Below are 17,564 nucleotides of genomic sequence, written 5' to 3' on the forward strand. Positions count from 1 at the left end.
ATAAACGATAGATAATAATACACATGGGTGTGGTTATAACACTTCCATGCTCCCACCATGCCCTGTTGCGCTGACCATACCACTGGGCAGTGTATTGGAAGGCAGAAGATGCATGGAAGACTTCTGATTTCTTTTCCCAAGAGATTAGATCAGGGGTTGGCAACCTTTCAGAAGTGCTGGGCCGAGTCGTCATTTATTCACTCTAATTTAAGGTTTCGCGTGCCAGTAATACATTTTAATGTTTTTAGAAGGTCTCTTTCTATAAGTCTATAATATGTAACTAAACTATTGTTGTATGTAAAGTAAATAAGGTTTTTTAAATGTTTAAGAAGCTTCATTTAAAATTAAATTAAATTGCAGAGCCCCCCGGATTGGTGGCCAGGACCCGGGTAGTGTGAGTGCCACTGAAAATCAGCACGCATGCCATAGGTTGCCTACCCCTGGATTAGACTCTTTCTGAGGAGACGGAGTGGAAATTGCATCCATTCAGGTCCAGTGTGTGGACCCTTCATTTGAGCCATCACAGCATTTTGGTGAGAGAGAAACATGTCTAGCCTTCCCAGGGTAACCATGCCCTGGTCCTGGTCGAAAGACCTTGCAGAAAGCTTCCTCCAGCCCAGAGATCAGCAGCAGTAGCCAAGGTGTGAACATCAGCTCCCAGCAGCCCAGGCACCTGAATGAGGTATGATCCTCAAAGCTGAGTACCCCAACTGCTGTACAGATCATCTGGCAAGGGAGGACTTTGCAAAGACCAGCTATTTAGGCCTTATCTACATGGGAATGTTTCACCAGTTATGCCGATATAATTATACCAGTGTAATTCCACACTCCCCCATATTCCAGTATAAAAGTGTCATTTTTTCTGTTTAGTTTGAACCTTTCCCCAAGCAACAAAAACTAAACTAAAAATAGTCACTCATACCAGAATAAGAGTGTCCACACAGGGAATTATACCAGTATAACCAGAGCAGTTTAAATTCACACCTTAGCTTACACCAGTATGACTTTCCTGTGCAGCCAAGCCCTTATTACAGTATTTGGAAGGGGAAGACTGAAGCCAGTCCTAAGAACCTATTACAGTGGGAAAACAATCGTCTCAGCGCCTGGTTACAATACATTTTGCTCTGGCACTTCAGCTGGAACCAAAATGCATTATTGATACTACAGAATTAGTCCTAAACATTATTAAGAATTATTTCTGCTACAGCACTGGAGAAAGCAGGGTGGTAATCAGGGACAGGATTAGGTTCAGAGGAAGGATGGTCCTGTGATTACTGCACTGGGCTAGGACTCAGGAGCTCGGGTTCAATTTCCAGCTCTACCACAGCCTCCCTTTGTGACCTTGGGCCAGTCACTTAATTTCTCCATGTCTCTAAAATGGGGATAATTCTACCTTCCAGGAGATTGGAGAGGATAATATCATTAATGTTTGTGTGGTGCTCTGACATCATGGTGATTGGCGGGCCAGAGAAAAGCCTTCTAAAAAACCATGCTTTTAACCCTGGTATGTACTGAGGCTAAAAGTAGTTCCCTAACATGGCTGTAGCATGTTTATTCCTGACTGCACAGGTAATGAAGAATGGGCTACAACCATGGCTTTGTTTATAGTGCAGCCAGGGCCTTTAAGGAGCATGACAAGGAGCATGAGTGACCAGGCTGTAAAAGAATCTTTAAAAGTCTGCAGGAAAATCAGGAAAATTCCCCATGATTTTCTGCAAACATCCACCAATCTGTTCTGTTTTTCCATCCCATTTCCCACTGCCACCTTGTCCCCCTGCTCAAGCACCTTTGTGTCAAATACTCTTCCTCCAGCTGTAAGGCAGGTGAATGAGTGGGCGGCTCCATTGCTGCTATGAAAACATCTGGCAGGGGGCAAGGATGGGGACAGCACCAATCAGTGATGCTCCCTTCCCCCATCACCTGTGCCCAGCCTGTGGGGAGAAAAGAAGTTTTTCCGGTGAACTGGACTTCACCACAGTTTTTAGGCCTCACTTACACCAGTTTTTACCCCAGTATAACTCTGCTGGCTTCATTGGGGTTGCTCCTGATTTACAACAGTGCAAATGAGAAGATAATCAGGCCCTAAATATTCAGAAGCAGATTTATCTCTTTTTTGTAAAAAAACCCTCAGGGTAAAGAGTCTGCATTCCCTAAGGAAGTGAAGTCATTGGGCTGTAGTTGAAAGGGGGCGAGGGGAGGGAGGGTGCAGTTCCGTGCAGTGAAGACAAACTTTTTCCTAAGCGGAAACTCCACTCACATTAGTAAGTAGGTGTTGAAGGCTGTTACTTTTCACACAAAGGAAGGGCAGAAAATGGTGTTATGTGCCACAAGGGTCCTCCTGGCTAGAGGCTGAGCAGTGCTTGGTAGGGCAGGGTATTCCAAGATTAACTAGGATCTTGGCTCATATTTGCTTATGAAAATCTCAGTCCACATCAAATCTAATTCTGAGAGCCGCCAAAAAGAATCCTACAGCCAGGACATGGGAGAAAAATGGACAAGGAAATCTCAAGAGGGCAAAAACCAGAACAGAAATGGGAGGCTCTGGCCTCTTTCCTTTGCTGCAAGGTAGTGTAGCACAGAAGACAGCGAGGCAGATGTTTTATTTACTGTAGGGTCACTAGAACAACTCAAGTTCTGGCTTAGCTTCTTTTAGGACCCCCCTCCCCCACAAGTACATTTCATTGTATGATATTTTCAATTTTGGGGGGTGGAGGGTTGGGGGAGGAATGATTGAAAATTGAGACATTTGGCACCCAAAGCCTTAGGCAAGGGCTGACTGTCTGCTGCCTTTCACCTTGTGCCATCGTTTACCCCAGTGCAAAGTGGGTGTAAAACACTCCTGGATCAGACAGGCAGCAATGTGCATCCACTTTGCCTTGGCATGAATGGCACACAAGGTGCGCAGCAGTGCAGTGCAGCGTCAGGCGTAACTGCCTTCCACAGATGTGAATATTCGATACTGACAGTGCAGGCGCTCTCTCTCTCTCTCTCTCTCACACACACACACACAACAGGCAGGGAAAGAAGAACAGGAAAAGCCACCTCTGCCACCTGACAGAACCTCTCCACATATTCCTCGAAAATCCACATCTCAAAGAAAATCAGTTTAAAGGATTAACTAAACTGATTAGAGAGCTAGAAACTGCTCTCTGCTCTACTTGTGGGTCTGTCTAGGCCAGTTCAGCGAGGTCTGAGTCAGAAAAATGATCCAAGGCTTTAATTAGAAATGCCTTCCTGTTTTGCTTGTGCACAAGTTTTTCTTACCTCCAAGGTGCAATTTTGCTACCACAGCCCCCCCCATTAGGCACTGTTGTATGTGCTACGGCTGTGGTTGTGGAAGGCAGTTCTTTGAGAAGCAATAGCCAGGCCTCTACATTCATTTACACCCCAGAAGACATGAGGATGGGACTCATGAGGCTGTGTCTTGGCAGACACACCAGGTATCTCCAGAACAGAAAGCACGAGCCTCTGTAGTCTGTACTTGAGCTAAAGAGCCAGGCTCTGTAGGTGGATTTGTGCTTCATGGAGCTGCTGTTGTTTTAACCACTGTCCCCCTAACTCAGCTCAGAGCATATCTACAATACAGTGAGATAGTGACAGCACCCGTGTTAGAACTGGTGTGAAACATTTAATAAAAAAGCCAAATTCAGACAAGGATTATGTCAGCTGGGTCCTGTCTGTTATATGTGGTCTCCTCAAGCCACCCCGCTGGTGGTGTCAAATGCTAATTATTAGTTATGTTACTGGAACACCGTTTGCTTCATTGCTAGGGTTTCAGATCTGAGGTGTTGAGTGCCACTTGGAAACAGAATTCTGACATCCTACGTCAGTGTCAAAGCCAAACTGGCTGGAGAAAAGGGTTGCCTTTAAAGTTCATCACAACTTTATCATTAAGGGATGCATGTAGCCATGGCTTGCTGGACCAGACAGGCTGTTAGTGCTAGAAGCAGCCTCAATACAAGCTTCAGACTCAATGGGTGGGAAGATTAATTTCTAGGGACTGATACCTGAGAGTCTGGTTTCTAGTTAATTCAGAATTAGAACAGGTGACTGTGCCAGCTAGTCAATATGAGGGGTCTGCAGGGATATTAAAGAATGAATGGAACTAAGTACGTACAACGTGGCCAAATGTCAGTTAAGGGAGGTGATGTTAACCATCTTCAGTTATGTGAAGGGGAAGAAATGGGTTAGGGCATAGCTAGGAGTGACTCAGTGAATATCAGGAAACATTTCCTCATGGAGTGCCTTAGACTATGGAAGTGGCGAAAGCTTCATTGAGAGTGGAGGAAGCCCTGGAGAAGGTACTGTAAGGTGTAATTTTGCACAGAGCCCGGAGGGAGGGACAGAATGACCCAACCGGCCTTTCCCATCACCACCTCCTATAATTAGGGCCTTACCAAACTCACGGTCCATTTTTGTAAATTTCATGGCTATAGCATTTAAAAAATCTTGAATTTCACGGTTTCAGATATTTAAATCTTAAATTTCATAGTGTTGTAACAAAAAATGAATATGTATTTGAAAGCAGCACGCTACCAACACGTAAAGCCCTTAAGACTCGGCGTCCCTCAAACTGAGAGTCCTGACCCCAAAGGGGGTCACAAGGCTATTGTAGGGGGGTCACAGTATCACCACCCTTCCTTCTGTGCTGCCTTCAGAGTTGAGTGGCTGGAGATCAGCAGCTGCTGGCCTGGTGCCCAGCTCTGAAGGCAGCGCTGCCACCGGCAGTGGAACAGAAGGAAGGGTGACAATACCGTGACCCCTTCAATAGCCTCGTGGCCCCCTTTTGGGTCAGGACCCTCAGTTTGAGAAATGCTGTGTACTTTTGTATACCTTTACCAGTACTTTGGGTACGTTTGTAGTACAGGGTAAAAGACGGATTTCACAGGGGAGACCCTATTTCACATTTTTCATGGCCATGGATTTGGCAGGGCCCTACCTGAAATGCTAGGATTTCAGTGGCAGACTATTGCATGGGAGAGTTTCCCTTCCTCTCGGACGGCTTCAGGGTGTTGAGAAGGTGGCTGTCCCAGTCGTGTGTCGAAACTGACTGCAGCCCTTCAGGCTTCCGCAGCATGGAACTCACCATGTGCATCCCATGCGCATTCATCAGAGCCCCCAGAAAGGAAGGGGACAGGACAGAGTTTCTGCAGGCAAATGCTCTGTGCAATACAGGCCTATGTGCCCCACCTCATGTTCTCAGCCCCAAAGGAGAAGGGTTCTGCTCTGCTTTGGAGGGTGCTCCATGAACACACTCATGGATCTTGGCTGGAGGAATCAAAGAAGTGAGATAAACCTGCTTCTCCTCTCCCAATGCCCGTGCCACCTCAGGCTTTGTTCACCACCCTGGCTACCCCAGCCAGCTCCATGGAGGGAAAAGAGGCACTGAGAGGAACAGGGGTCCAGTTCTGAAATGCACAGGACCCTACTCTGCCGAGGGAGAGTCAGGACAGGCATGTCTGTGTGAGTGGGTGTCTAGCAAATTTTCGTTTCCTCTCCTCCAAGCCTCCTGCCAGAGGAAGAACTAGGGCGAGCCCTATAGCTGCAGAGCTTGCACGTGACATGGGGCTCCCAGTGAGCACGTCCCAAGGAGACGTTTTGCTTTGCTGAGGCTTAAGAAGGGCACATGTCCTCACCTGGATGCTGAAAGCGTTTGGGGACCCTAAGGCCTGTCCTTTCTGTTCTGTCCAGAATCCTGCCACCTAGTGGATGCTTCTGGGTTTAACAGGCCCTGAATAAGATGGAGTCAGGGTGAAGTTCAACCCTGTGCAAAGAGCTAGCACAGGACTTAAGTCCCTTCCCCCTCTGGACACCAGCCCTGTGCCCAACAACGACTGTCACCCCAAACAAGAGCATGTTACTCAACCCCACAGTTGTGGTTTATCCCAGATTAGGCTGTAACAAAGCTACAGCTGCGGTTGTTAGGAGACAACTCGCTGGGGTGCTGGCTTTGACCCACTGTTGTAAGAGGCAGTTTTGTGCAAGACACGTCCTGAGCACTTGATGCAGATACCAAGTGGCATGTGCATCAGCTAAGCTGCCCAGATCCCTTGGTGTCACAGGTATGAAGCCTGGCAAGGTTCCCTCGGCCCTTGCACTTGAGATGGGGGCGATTCAGAGTCTTCTCACAGAAGCTTTTCCCTGGTGTCCTTGCCTTAAGCTGCCCCTCGCAGTGTGTTATCAGCCTTCACACCAGAGCTGGCTGGCCTGCAGTGGCAGCATGATTCCGTCCGGTGTGTCCCCGCACTGCAATCTGTAAAGCCCTTTAGGATGAGAGGGGCTGTGATGTCAATTAGTATAATCTCCCATAACAATAGCCCTGGGTATTGCCAGAGAATCACCGTCCTCACAGCCTGTGGGTTAGCACAGAGCATGCCCTTTAACCCGTCTGAGTGCAGAACCCTGAGTCAAACCAGCATAGCCACCGCAGTAATGCTCTGAGAGGCTGCCACCTTGTGGCATGATAGAGAGAGGATGGCTAGTGACAGGCTTTCTGAAAGCAGCTGTCAGGGCAAAGGGCATGGAAGGGCCCTGTTGCTGCCTATCCCAGTGTGTGAAGAGGTGGAAAGGTGGTATATTCCCAACGCCTTGGGCCCAGGCTGTCAGTATCCCAGATCCTGGCCCTGGGCTTCTCTGAGTCCCTGGGCTGGTTTGTCTAACCCGCACAGGAGAGAGAGCCTAAAACAAAGCCAGCCCCATTTCAGGCTGCAAGCCAATGTTCTAGAGGGTCCAGCATCATGTCCGTGTTGTACAGACAGTCTCCTGCACAGCTACTGCTTCCCTTTCCTTTTTCCCACCGTGAGCAAGTGTGAACAAATATGTGAGAGTGTCACTGAGTGTGACTGTGTGTGTTATAGCAGAGTCACCCTTTTCACTAACTGGATGGTGATGCCATTTTTCACTAGGATTCATTAAAATCTGTTGCAATGTTACCATTAATTATTATTTATCATTTATTTGTATTCCAGTAGTGCCCAGAGGTACCAGTCTAGATTGGGGCCTTGTTACACCTGGACGAGACACTCTTGTGCAAAGGTGTATATATGTATGTGTGTTTGTGCATGCCTGTGCATCTGTGTGCATGCATACATGGTATGAGAGTATATCTACACCTATAGCGATATTTATGACAGCTGTCTGATTCCTTGAAGCTATGGTATATAGGGCCCAATCTTTCTGCCAGGGAATTCAGTGAGAATTTTGCCATGGATTCAGCAGAAGCAGGATCTGATCCAAAGTCTGCAATTCTTCAAAGCACTTTGAGCCCTGCACAAAGTGCCACCTAAGTCAGTTAGGTAGATAATATTAACTAATCGCTGGGCTGAAGTTTGAATCCCACCAGGAACAATCATCATAGGGATTTTCCCACTTCACTGCTGGAATTTCTAAGGAATGAATCCTCCTCCTAGGAGAGCTTGGCCTGTATGTTCCTGCTAGGTGCAATTCCCTCCTGTGCAGTGTGCTAGGAGAAGGCCAAGTGGTCCCTGGGCACTGGGCCTCGATCTGGTGCCCTCAGCCCGGAGCAGAACGTCACCCTCTGGGTTCATCTTTCCCTTTAGATCACAGCCTCAGTCTCATGTCTCGCAGTGGATCTGCATAAACACTAAATGTCGAAGGAAAATCCACGGGAACACAGTGTTGACAACTCTCAAGATTTTATTGCAAGTCTAGAGGTATTTGGTGTTCCTCCTAAAACCCCAGCTCCTGACTAGTTTGTAGCAGTGAAAAAGTGGAAAACATGACTTATAAAGGCTCATAAACCAGAAAGCCATAAACAGAACCCCAAATTTATCTTTTTTGTTAAAAAAAAAATTATGATTTTCAAGCCAATCTCATGAGTTTTGGGGGCCTGACTTGCGCGTTTTGAATGCACAGGATTTGCAATAGTGGGAACAGACTCGTAGTTTCACTTCTTGGTCTCTGGGGAATATCCAGGCTATGATGGCCAGGATTCACCAGGCTACTTCTGGGTCCTGATACTTCTATCCAGGCTGTAATTAGCAGGGAAGAGAGCAAAAGCATAAAAATGACTAAAACTAAAAAGATGTCTTTCCCCCATTGGTCTGGGCAATTTAGTCCAATTATTTGAGATGTTTCATTCATATTATGAGCTCCTAGGATGGAAATAAAAAGCAGGTAGAACATTGCCTTAAGAGCAAAGAAACCCATTAAGCTACGATACAAGAGATGCAGTAATAGAATGAAGCAGTAATTATCATAGGACGGCTGACCTCATTGGTGAGTTAAGTGTCTCAATGTGAAACAGAGGCTACTTATCACTAGCAAGGTCAATTCTCTGATTTATCCCTCAATGACAACAACAGCTTTGGGGAAGACTCATGTCCCAGAGCGAGCTAGTGAGCAAATCTTTTCTTCAACTCTCTTACAAATAAAATAGAAACAAAATAGACATTAACATTCTTACTGCAGGGCGCTGCATTGTTCAGGAGTGGGGGAAACACTGAGGGCTTGTGTCTTTTGTGCAAAAGGAGCTGACGCCAGGATGGGAAAATTCCGGCTGAGCAAAGGAATCATAGAGTCATACAAGTTATAGATAGAAAAGACCTATTAGATCATCCGATTCACCCTCCTGCCAGACCCGGACTGGTCTCTGTTGTGTTTGTTCTCGGGGTTTGTCCAGTCTAGTTAACAAAGTCCCAAGCAACGGGGCTTGGACACATGGTTCCAGAGTCCATCCTTCGCAGCTCAGAAATTAACACTCAGGATGATTAATTACTGGGATTCTGCTGGTGTGAAAGTACTGAAGGGAAATATAAAACAGAAGGCAACTGGGTCTTGCTTTCCCTCAGGACTAGCCATGGATTTACCCCCCAAAATCTGATCTGTGTCACCCGAGTCTGATGTTTCTTTCACTGCTTGGTGGCTTGTTTCTTTTTAGGTAGCACTTAAGTTCTGTGCTAACCCCCCCGCACCCACCCGCCCCTTCAGCCTGTTGGTCTGAGAAAAACCAGTTCTGGTTCTCAGCTCCTTGGCCTGTAAATTGCACCATTTATGGTTAGTACAATGCAGATTTCTCAGTCATAGATCCTGACACAAAAGGAACAAATGGCAAATGTCTTAAAAATGTGGCAAACTGAATTTTGAAAAAAAGCCCTGTTCTGCAGGAGGGAGGCATGAACAGACTTTTACGTTTTATAAAAATAATAATACACAGCTGGATGAAGAGCTCAGGTTTCCTAACATCTGGAGTGAACCAGCCCAGCCACTCTTCAATACCCGGTTGTTCCCTGGACAGGAATATCCTGAATAAGGTGTTAAGTCTACTCATTGCCTATTGCTATTAGCCATCTTTGTCTAGCAAGGTGCTGTGATATCTGAGAAAACGCAGAAATCCTAACACTAGAGACACGTTTCCAATGCCTGTGTGTGGTGTGGGATGGAACTGCAGACATGGCAGCCTACAGGAACCGGGGTCAGAAAGGAGGAGCCTGCCTCTCTAACCCTTTCCCAGCTGAGCTGCCTCCATCTCTCACGCTGCAGGAAGAGGCGAGTGACTGGAGATAGCAAGTTGGCTTCTGACACTGCAAGGAGCTAAAACGGAAGGGGTAGTTGATCATGAAAGCAGAAACCCCAGTGGGAGAATGAGCATTGCCTAAGGGGGCTGTCCCCAGAAGGATACCACAAAGTCCCTGGTTATCATTTTTATGGATGTTCATGTAACATACTGGCAAAGAATGCGCTCTAACCCCTGCTAGGGGCCAGTCCATAGCTACCAGCTCACTCGGCTGCTCCTTTAGCTCTGTTGATGCTGGAGTGTGCTGTGGTGCCAAAGGTCTGAGGGGCAAACCCTGCTGATAGCTCTTGTGTGTGTGCATGGGTGTTGCACCTTCACTGCACTCTGTTATTTCTGCAGTGCTCCCTTACTACACACTCTGTCCAGGTTGTGGTTAAAGCTCTCCAATCTGCTCTGCTGACAAGCCTGTGCTGTTTGCCCTTTGGGCAGGTGGGTAGTCTGATATGAAGTGACTTGTGCAGGAATCTTGCTGAGCATGCCCTGACCTGACCTGCTCCAGGAAGAGATTGGAGCAGAGTGCGGCGCTCAGGGGGCTGAGGTCTCCTTACTGCTATGGAGTAGCACAGGGGAAAGAGCATTAGGTGTGAGTTTACGCTCTAGCTATCATTCGTTTACATAGCCCTCTACCGAAACTACTGCATTTCTGCTGCAGCCATCGCTTCAGGAATGGGATCTAGGTGTTGTGGCAATTCTTGTTGATCTCATTCAGCAATAGAAATGGGTCTCTCTCTAATCTGGGCTGGTTTTGGAAGAGTTCATTATACCACATCTATAAAGTGCCAGTGAGGGCTAGAGAGCAAGTATTACCTAGACTTGTCCACTGCTATCGATCGTATCAATATTAGAAATCATCTTGCAGTTCTCATGTGGAAAAAGATCCATTGATTTTGTCTGGAATTTGCCTGCATAAAGCTCTGCAGGATCAGGCCAGTTCTGATCAACAGGAATCATGTCTTTAAACCAGGATTTGGGGACTGCAACAGCTGAGTCAAGGGAGAGAATTATTTCAAGAGTGGGTGGGTCAGCTTTTGTGGCCTGCATTTTGCGGGAGGTCAGACTAGAATATCATAATGGTGCCTTCTGATCTTAAGTTCTATGAGTCTATGATTCTATGTCAAAAGATGAGGTCCCAGCTGGTGATGTTATTTGTGGAATTTAAGTGAAATCCCTAAACTAGAAGAAACTCATGGTCCTACCACGTGCCTTCCCAGCTGTGAATGCTACTGAAAGATGGATTACAATTATGATCACAAATTTTTTTTTATATTTTCTGTAGGGCCTTTCATTCTGCAGGATCCCAAAGCACTTGCTAACTCAAACTACACACAGTCATGCTAGCCACCACTGAAAATCTGGTGCGTAACATAGCCACTGGTGAGCAGCAAGCCGGAATGCGATGCACAGAAAAAGAGAACAGTCCTGTACCCAACTGAAACTGCAGTGCAGCGTTTGGTTTGGCAGAACTGTAAATTGATCAGGGCAGTGGAGTTCACACAACAACTCTTACACAAAGTGTCACGGGACCGTCGAGAACCACACAGAATCAGGACCATGATTTTACACCGCAGCCAACACCCTGTCAATAGCTGGCATGACTGTGCCCTTCCCACCTTGCTCGGGTACTAGCTCAAAGGACAGTGGTGGTAACACCACTTCTAGCACACCTAGCTGTTACTTGGAGATCTCCCGTTCCAGAACCTACCAGCCATAACCCTGCTGACTTTTGGAGATGTAGTCGGGTAAGAAGACAAAGTGGTCAGGCTGCATGAATCCTAGTGACTCAACTGCCTCTTATCATCTACCAAGTTATTTCATTTTAATAATGTAATCCAATTATTAGCTGTTGATCTAGCCCCACAGATGGGTCCCTGTCAGAGAGCTGACTGAATCGGACGCTGCTCCAAGGTCTGTAACCCTGCGAGCTGCAGCATTAAGTCTAGCCAGAACTGTTAACTGAAACGATCCCAGTTCCTAGAAGGATATTTCACGGCATCACCATCATAACTCATATGCAGACAGAATCTGGAACTAGGAGAGGTCTGTGCCTAGGGAAGGCCAGGAACAGCACTGGTATAATCAATCCACATTCCTAGAAACAGGGTGAATATAATTGGCAGAGGACTAGGGAAGTCTAAATTGCAGACAGCAGATTATTAATCAAAGCCTGCTAGTAAATTCACTTTTTCAAGCACAACTATGTAAAGTGTAAAGTGATTGCACTGAGAATTACAGACTAATCTGTCTAAGCTTTGTCGCAGCGTAAAATGTCTTATTAGCAACTTGAAGGAAATTTCCCCTTTCATTCCCAAGGGGTGGTTCATGGCACTAAGAAGCTTCCCAACATGCACAGGATTCTACGTGTGAGACTTGATATGTACAGAACAATCCTGTAACTAGGTGACTGACTACAATTAACCTACACCCTAGTCGCAAGGAGACAGCAGTGGACAGGTGTTTTGCGCCTCTGCAACTGTGTCTCAGACCCAACATAGAGACTTCGGAGAAACCTGTTTTCCAGCCAAAATGGCCTTTTTAGGTATTCATGCCAGCTCCTTTTTTATAATCTTCTGAATGGGAGAAGACAGTTCAGGCACTTTGTCTGCAGGAAGGAAGCCATTAAATTATTAGCACTTTGAGAAATTAAACGATATAACTTATGGCAGAATAAGTTTAGCAAAATGTTATAATGTAAGAAAACAATTAAAAAGAGTTATATAAGGTTGGGTGGCTTCTTTATTGCAATAGAGTGAGCAGTTAATTGATTGTCATCTTGTTATAATGCACCAGGGCAGTTGTGGCAGCAAATAGAGATGTGTCTTTTCGGGAAGTGCTAAGACAAAACGCAGAGAAAGGGAAATGGGAGCAGACGGCGTCTGCCACCCTCCGTTCCAGCGCCTTGGACCCGCCAGGAAGATAACAGGGCTAGAGCACTTTCCTCCTCCTCCTCCCTCTTGTCTCCTACTTCCAAGCCCCAGTGCTTCAGCATTGAATTTTCTGCTCTCTGCTCTGCTGTGATGGGGGGAGCAGAAGTGCTACAGGAGCGGGGCCCTAGCAGGGTAGGATCAACAAAGGAGAGCATCCAACAGCAGCAGCAGAGCAAGCTGGAGAGCCAAAGCAACACACTGCACCAGCTCCAGCTCAGTGCCTGTTTTCGCCCCTCTGGATCAGGGCAAGGCACACGGGAAGGGCGCTGCTCTATGAACAACCAGAAGCCCTCGCCCCCCAGGGCTCTCAGTCCAGCTCCTTGCACACAATTACTGGATTGGATCATAGTCATCGAGCTCCTCAGGACCCCATTGTGCCAGGCCGGGCACAACCAGGGAGGCTCGATTCCTGCCCCAAAGCGCTCACAGTCTAATTAGAGTGGAGAAAATTAAACTGGAAACAACAACCTGGAACTAATCTCCCATGTCATTTCTTTGCTACCTGGGGTGAAGCTGGGGGTGGGGGCAGGGCCGCCCAGAGGATTCAGGGGGCCTGGGGCAAAGCAATTTCAGGGGCCCCTTCCATAAAAAAAGTTGCAATACTATAGAATCCTGTATTCTCGTGGGGGCCCCTGTGGGGCCCGGGGCCTGAGGCAAATTGCCCCACTTGCCCCCCTCTGGGCGGCCCTGGGTGGGGGCTCCCACTCACCTCAGTCGCTGAGGAATAAGAAGGGGTGGCCTCTCTGCTGTCAGGCAGTGGCACTTACAGAGTTAACCTTGTGGGACTCACTACCCCCAGAGGCTGACTCTTCCAAGGCATCTTTAATGCAGCACTTCCTGTGGTGTAATCACATGTGCCCCCTGTGCTCTAGCCTGAGCCACAACCAAAACAAGAACCATTCAGGCCCTGTAGGTTCAAAGGAGGGAATTTGTCAGGGCTGATCAGGGGCCTGGCTACTGTGACAGGATCAATTAACTGACTCAGATCTGGCAGGGGTCTCACTTACACACGTGCATACAGGGCTCATTCCATCTCTGGCTTTGGGGAGGGAATGGCATAGAGGGATTAGAAAGGAGGACCTGGGGTCAAGACTCCTGGGTCTAATTCATGGCTCTGTCACTGAGTTACTGGCTGGCTGAGTTCGGGCAAGTTGCTTCCCCTCACCATGTGTCAGTCTCCCCATCTATGAAATGGGACACATAAGAACAGCCACACTGGGTCAGACCAATTGCCCATTCAGCCCAGTACCCTGTCTCTGACAGTGTCCACTGCCTGATGCTTCATAGGGAGTGAACAGAACAGGCAATATCAAGTGATCCATCTCCTGTCGCCCAGTCCCCGTTTCTGGCAGTCTGAGGCTAGGGACAGCCAGCACATGGGGTAGGGTCCTTGTCTGTCTTGGCTAATAGCCATCGATGGACCCATCCTCCATGAACTTCTTTCTTTTTTTCTTTTCACCCAGTTACACTTTTGGCCTTCACAACATCCCCTGTCAACGAGTTCCAGAGTTGACTGTGCATTGTATGAAGAAATACTTCTTTATGCTGGTTTTAAATTTGCTGCCTATTAATTTCATTGTGTGACCCATGGCTTGTTTGTTCTGTGAAGGGGTAAATAACACTTCCTTATGCACTTTCTCCAAACCAGTCATGATTTTATAGACCTCTATCATATCCCCCCCTTAGTCGTCTCTTTTCCAAGCTCAAGAGTCCCAACCTTTTGAATCTCTCTCCATTGGGAAGTTGCTCCGTACCCCTAGTCATTTTTGTTGCCTTTCTCTGTACTTTTTCCAATTTTAACATCTCTTTTTTGAGAGGGGACAACCAGAACTCCACACAGTATTCAAGGTGTGGGCGTACCATGAATTTGTAAAGAGGCATTATGATATTTTCTGTCTTATTATCTATCCCTTTCTTATAGTGTTTTTTAAAAGTTTCCATGCAGCTTGCAGGCATTTCACTCTTGTGACTGTTCCCTTTTAATTTCCCATTACCTAGACTCTTCATTTTTGTGTAGTTCATCCTTGTGAATTTAAATGCTACTGTGCTGGGTTTCTTTGATATTTTCCCATCTACAAGGATGTTACATTTAATTACATTATGGTCACTATAGCTGAGCAATTCAGCCATATGCACCTCTTGGACCAGATTTTGTGCACCACTTAGGACTAACTCAATAATTGCCTCTCCCCTTGTGGGTTCCAACGTTAGCTGCTCCAAGAAGCAGTCATTAATGGTGTCTAGAAATTTTATCTCTGCATCTTGTCTTGAGGTGACATGTTCCCAGTCAATATGAGAATAGTTGCAATCCCCCATTATTATTGGGTTTTCTGTTTGTGTAGCCCTTCTAAACATTTCACAGTCCCCACGACCAGCCTGATCAGGTAGTCACTAGTATATTCCTACTGCTATACTCTTATTATTCAAGCATGGAATTCCTGTCCATAGAGATTCTATGGTAGTTTGATTCATTTAAGATTTTTACTATATTTGACTCTACGTTTTCTTTCACATATAGCACCACTCCCACAAGCATGACCTACTCTGTCATTTCGACATGTTTTGTCCCCTGGTATTACTGTATCCCATTGATAATCATCATTCCACCAAGTTTCTGTGATGTCGGTTATATCAATATCCTCATTTAATGCCAGGCACTCAAGTTCACTTATCCAAGTATTTAAACTTTTTGCATTTGTATACAAGCACTTATGAATTGTGTCAATATTTAGCTTTCTGCCTACCTGTACTTTATCAGCTTCTAGCCTCTCCTCTTTTCTAGGACACAGAGTATCCCTTTTAATAAATCCTCCCCTAAGGGATGTGTCCACCCCCCTTACCTGCCTCATGGGGAGGGTGGGGTCTATGAAGCTTCTTAATTAGCACTTGAAAAACACTGAAAGGGGGACAGAAAATGGAGCTGGACCTGGAGCTAGGAGAAAGGTGAGCTCTTCTGGAGGAATCTCTTTCTGGTGGGATTCTGCTCCTAAATCACAGCCCAAATTAAACCACCTTCTTTAGTTCAGAGAAACATCACAGCAGCTGCTGAGTCGTATATTCTGAAGGGGACGGTGTAGTGGGTTTCAAATCCCAGCAGGGTGTGTCCATTAGTAATATATTCCTAATGTGCCTGGGTCTTTTAACTGAGAATCAGAACCTGAGGTTTTGCCTGCCTGATAGCCCTGCCCCATCCCCCATCGTTGTCAGGCACACGTGGCGTTTTGGCAAGAGATGGCAGGGGTAGAGCCAGGACATGCCTTATATCCTCTGCCAAGGCATGGCATGAATGTTGGTGTGCTTTGGCAAGCTGGGATTTGAAGGGTTAAAAGTCTGCTGTGAGTTTTGTGGCTTCTTTCCAAAAGGTTTCAGTTAACACCAAAGGTCTCCTGGTAGCTCACTCTCTTTAATAGATTTTTCCCATTGACTTCTCACTTTATTGACTATCATTTCCTTTTCTGCAGGGGAGCTATTTTCTGGGTCACTGATCCAGCCAACTTAAAAGGGATTTCATTGATTAGATTTTATTGGTGGTTACTTCAGCCATGATGGGTAGAGTTGCTAGTACCTGCTAACAGCTCCTCTGCTCCCACCTAGCTACCCCACACGGGCCCCATACACCTTCCCCACCAATGGTGTTTGTGTTTGGGCACCTTTTCTTTACCTTTATTGAGTGCTGGGTAATTGTTTGCACCTTCTTCCTTTCCTTAATAGCTCATCTGATTTTATTCCTTTCACTTCAATACAGCAGGTCAGCTGCCCTCAGGACACAGTGGAAGCTGCTAGCAAAGTTCTTTCTGTTGTTATTACGTATTGGGCGAAATACTCAGCAGGCATTAACTCCATTCACTCCAGTGGAGGTGCCCCAATATCCACTGGTGAAGAGCTAGTGCCTGATTCCTACAGTGCCCTCCCTGCGCCGTGAGGACGCTGCAACGAACAAGTCACAGGTTCTAAGCCAGAGCCGAGTGTTGGAAATAAACAGGTGCCACAGGACTCTTTGCAGCTTTTACAGATCCAGACTAACACGGCCACCGCTCTGAGACTCAAATAAACAGCTGGGCCTTTCCAAAAGCAGCTGAGCGATTTAGGTGCAGATTCCCCCAGAGGAGCTCGCCTGGCTCCAGTTCCAGGCTCCTCCCAACACCTAGGAATATTTTGCCATTTCCTAAAACCTGCTCTGCTGGCCTATTCCCAGAATCTTCCTCTCCCCCGACTGCTTTGTTCCAACTACAGAGCAGAGCAGCCTCCAGCACCACCCTAAAGAGCCATCGTATGTCTGAAGTGCCCATTACCTGAGCCTTGACCTTTGTGCTCATTAAAGATCTTGCTGCACTTTTCACAGGACTGCCCGCTCCCTTCTCAACCACACCCGTACATGTGTTTTTGAAACCTAGGATGGGGTTGCAATGGCACACACAGTCCACTAGAGGCCACTCTCCAAAAGCATGCGGTCACTTGGTGCGTCTCAATGTCATTTCTGAGCAGTGGTTTTCAACCTGTGGTTCGCCGATCACTGGGGGTCCGTCCGCAGACCATGTCTAAGATTTCCAAAGGTGTTTACATCTCCATTTGAATTGTTTTAGGGGTTTTCAAATGAAAAAAGGTTGAAAACCACTTCTCTAGAGCATTGTAGCTAAATGGAGACACTGGAAGTTTACCCTCTAGTTAGTGACCAAGTGAAACTGGCTACGCAGCTCTGAGTCACAAAGGGCCAGATTCCTGGGGTGAGGGACGGGGCAAGGAGCCTTCCATGCTGTCACAGTAGTGTCCCTTGACTCAGGGGAGAAGCCTCTGAACAGCAGTAAGACCCAGCCCGTGGCTTTTACACAGTGCATGGGGGTATTGGCTGTTGGCTGGTGGGTTGGGATGCAGTAGGGCCAGGAATCCAGCCACGTTGCAAGGCCTGAGGAAGATGTGCAGCAAACGACTAAGAACTTGTTTCACAGCTCTGGATTTTCCATGTGGCCTGGGTGTCTGGTCCCCCTCCTCACTCCCAACACACATTTAAGATTAAGAAATAGTTATCAGCTGTTGATTGCATTTAATTTTGGAGAGTCTGTGAAATGTATAAACCCCAGAGATGTATTCAGGGCTGCACTCTGCAG

The sequence above is a fragment of the Mauremys reevesii genome, linkage group 27 (genome assembly GCF_016161935.1).
Source record: "Mauremys reevesii isolate NIE-2019 linkage group 27, ASM1616193v1, whole genome shotgun sequence".
NCBI lineage: Eukaryota > Metazoa > Chordata > Testudines > Geoemydidae > Mauremys > Mauremys reevesii.